The sequence below is a fragment of the Octopus bimaculoides genome, chromosome 3, assembly GCF_001194135.2.
Source record: "Octopus bimaculoides isolate UCB-OBI-ISO-001 chromosome 3, ASM119413v2, whole genome shotgun sequence".
Taxonomy (NCBI): Eukaryota; Metazoa; Mollusca; class Cephalopoda; order Octopoda; family Octopodidae; genus Octopus; species Octopus bimaculoides.
In genome coordinates this window covers 47924578-47928309 of record NC_068983.1, presented here as the reverse complement: position 1 = coordinate 47928309, position 3732 = coordinate 47924578, and the positions used below count along the sequence as shown (strand labels likewise).

The following is a 3732-nucleotide window of genomic DNA, read 5'->3' as shown; positions in this document are numbered from 1 at the left end:
ATATATATATATATATACGTATGTATATATATGTATGTATGTGTGTATTTATTTATGTATGTGCATTGGCAATAATCATGATCAGCACCAACATAAGTAAACTAATAAACAATAACTATAAACCAAAAGTAACCAAACTGCTCTAGTTGCTTTTGTTGTTGTTGTTGTAGTTAGTGGTTGTGTTGGTGTGGGGGTGGCGGCGTGGGTATGGTGGGTGAATGTGTTATTGCTAATGTTGTACTTGTTAATATTTCTGTAAAGTTGCTTCTGTTATTTAAATGTTTCTCACTGGCTAAAAATATAGCTAGACTTCCTCTTATATTTTCAGATTCCACTAATATTGCTGTTATTGTTACTGCTGTTGTTCTTGATGAATGATGACCATGATCATGATGAGAAGGATGAGTAAGGGGAGGAGAATGAGGTGAATATTTTGTTGATACCGATTATATCGGAGTTTTGTCTGGTTGTGTTACTATTTCAGTGTTATTGATTACAAGATGTATTAGATGTTTGCTGTTATAAGTCATGCGGCTTAGTTCCAGATTAGCCCTGATGGAGCAGGTAATCCAACCGTGCCTAACCCGTTTTATTTTTATTTTCAAATTAAACATCTATGACTACATAATTCAACATATACCTCTTTTATGATATTAGAATGCAATTCGATGTATATTTAGCTGCTATTTCTTGCAGACCGGGTGGACACTTAGAGACCTGCTCTTTTGTTGGCCCTTTGTTGATGCTTAACAAAAGTTATCTCTGATCGAGTACACCTATGTTAAAATATATTCCACTCGTAACGATCTAGTTTGGGCGGTGGGGATCCAGAATTTCATTATCATTCTTTATTTCAGGTGATAAATGGAGGTGCAATGGCCCAGTGGTTAGGGCAGCGGACTCGCGGTCATAGGATCGTGGTTTCGATTCCCAGACCGGGCATTGTGAATGTCTATTGAGCGAAAACACCTAAAGCTCCACGAGGCTCCGGCAGGGGATGGTGGTGAACCCTGCTGTACTCCTCCACCACAACCTTCTCTCACTCTTTCTTCCTGTTTCTGTAATACCTATATTTCAAAGGGCCAGCCTTGTCACACTCTGTGTCACGCTAAATCTCCACGACAACTACGTTAAGGGTACACGTGTCTGTGGAGTGCTCAGCCACTTGTACGTTAATTTCACGAGCAGGCTGTTCCGTTGATCGGATCAACTGGAACCCTCGACGTCGTAAGCGACGGAGTGCCAACAACAACATTTAGGTGATAAGAATTGATTTGGAGAAAACTTAATTTTTCTTTTTAAACAGATTGAGCAACCACGGTGAGGTTTCGGTTTCTAGTTGACGATGCTATTTTTCTTTTTTCTTTCTATAACTCTTTGTCTTTTCAACATATTAATGTTCATAGTACTAAGGATCTGATAACATATACTGTTATTGTTTGAATGAAAGCTTTTATTCATATTACGCAATCTCAAAGAGACGAGGTACGTCATCTCCTTCCAAGTAAATTCGTTCTCGAGGTTACGAGGCGAAATTAAGAACCCATTTACTAAGGAAATCTAGATAGAGGTTTTCATACGAACTATTGACCTTCTTGTCAAAATTCCGATAATTTATCAGTTCATGTACAGCATTTCCATTTGATTAAAGTGAAAAACTGTCCAACTTCCATTTCAAAAATAAGATATTTCAGAACCAACATGAGTGTGTTAATATGAAGATTAGGAAATTTCTCTCTGCAATTCCGACATCATAGCAATGAGCTACATATAATCGCAGCTAGATCTCATTAATTCCTTTCGACAGCAGGAAAAGTCATCCGAAATGTAAGGGCAAAGTTTGGTTTTATAAAACCAATGAAAAATGAAGTTACTTCTTCTGACATGTTACGACAGAACATTTCTCTGATATTGCTAATCTGTAAATTGAAGTCAAGCAAGCCATTACATTTTTTACACTTATATTCAAACTTCATATTCCGCTCAGCTTGCCTTAAAACATCCTCAGTTATATTATAATTCACTGCAGATAAGGCTCTTGTCAGTATTTATTTCTTTCCGTCTAATCATGAGGATGTCAGGATGCTAAAAGGTGTACAATGGTAATCCAAGTCCGTGATGTTCCAAATAAAAGTTACTATTAATTTCCTATCTATGCACTTACCTCTCTTTCATTCGGTAAGAGAATGACAAAATAAAAATAAATTGGAAACCACTTATATCTGCAAAATGTACTGACAGAGCATGTTCTACTTTTTAGCTAATGGTGAAGAATTTTTTATAGACTGCTGTTACAGCTGCTGTTGCTGCTGGAATTATATCTGGGAATATTTCAACTGTTATACTAATATCTACTCCCAATCTGAAATATGTTATTTATATTATAATGGTTAACTGTATAGTTTGGTCTCTTTAATACTCTAGTTAGTAGCATGGCGAATTTATGGTTTTCCTATATTGATTTCTTTTGAGTAATCAGTCACAGCTGACTGCACATGTTCGAATCGATAGGGTACCAGACATCAAACCGCAAATCATATTTGTATATCTTGTTAACACCACTACAGTGTCCGCGAGCAAGATAAGCTAGATAGTTCATAGTTAAATTTACACAGTTCTAAAAACATATCAGCGAGTAATTATTTTCTCAAAACATTACTATGCAGGAATGGCTGTGTGGTTAGAAGCATGCTTCTCAACCACATCGCTTCGGGTTCGGTCTCATAGCGTGGCACCTTGGCCAAGTGACTTGAGCCGACAAAAGCCTTGTGAATGAATATAGTAGACAAGCTGAAAGAAGCCATTCGTGTATATATGTATATATATGGGTACAGGACATCACTAACAGTGCAAATAGCATGAAATAACGAGTTAAATAACATGAAATAATGAGTTAAATAATATGAAATAACGAGTTAAATAACATGAAATAACGAGTTAAATACGTAAACAACGAGAAAAATAGAAAACAGGACAAATAAACACAGAGAAAGGAGCCATCATCACTTCTGGGCTGTCTATCTACACTTCTTTCAAGTATTCAACGACAATATGAGTCTTCAAAGAAAGTTACTCCCATAAATTCTATAATAAAATTCAGGATTTATGGAGGATCAAAGTTGGGGACAGAAACATGACAGTGGGGACAGTGGAGGCGAACGAAAACAAACATGGAGGGTCATCAGACCAGAACGAGAGAAAAATATTGATCGCTGGGAGAAACAATTTTTTAAAGAGAAATGATAGAAGAGAGAGAGAAAAAAAACGTCGTTATATTGAACGTTCGTGCAGGAATAGAAAGATGGTCACATGAGAAAATAAAGGATGGACGATGGTCACGTGTGAACAACAAGAGAGGGACAAAAGAGAAAGAGGGAAGAGAGAGAAAGAGGGAAGAGAGAGAGAGAGAGAGAGAAAGAGAAAGAGGGAAGAGAGAGAGAGAGAAAGAGGGAAGAGAGAGAGAGAGAAAGAGGGAAGAGAGAGAGAGAGAAAGAGGGAAGAGAGAGAGAGAGCTAAAAAACAGTGAAGGAGCGAGGAGGGAAAAAATGGAAGAAGAAGAAAACAGAATAGAGAGTCGCATCAAAAAGATGAAGATAAACTTACTCGGAAATGGATAATAAATAATATAATATATATTATTTATTATGTAATTGAACGCGACGCATCCATTTCCAAGCAAGTATATATAAGCGGTATATATATATATATATATATATATATATATATATATAT

The 3732-nt window shown here is 36.4% G+C and overlaps 1 long non-coding RNA gene across 2 annotated transcripts in view; it reads left to right on the top strand.

Moving 5' to 3' along the window:
* Window positions 1–3732, top strand: part of LOC128247285 (uncharacterized) — a 30126-nt gene that overhangs the window by 4224 nt on the left and 22170 nt on the right. For both annotated transcript variants that reach the window (XR_008263641.1, XR_008263642.1), the window contains exon 2: window positions 329–424. This is a non-coding gene — a long non-coding RNA (uncharacterized LOC128247285). The remainder of the gene's footprint in view (window positions 1–328; window positions 425–3732) is intronic.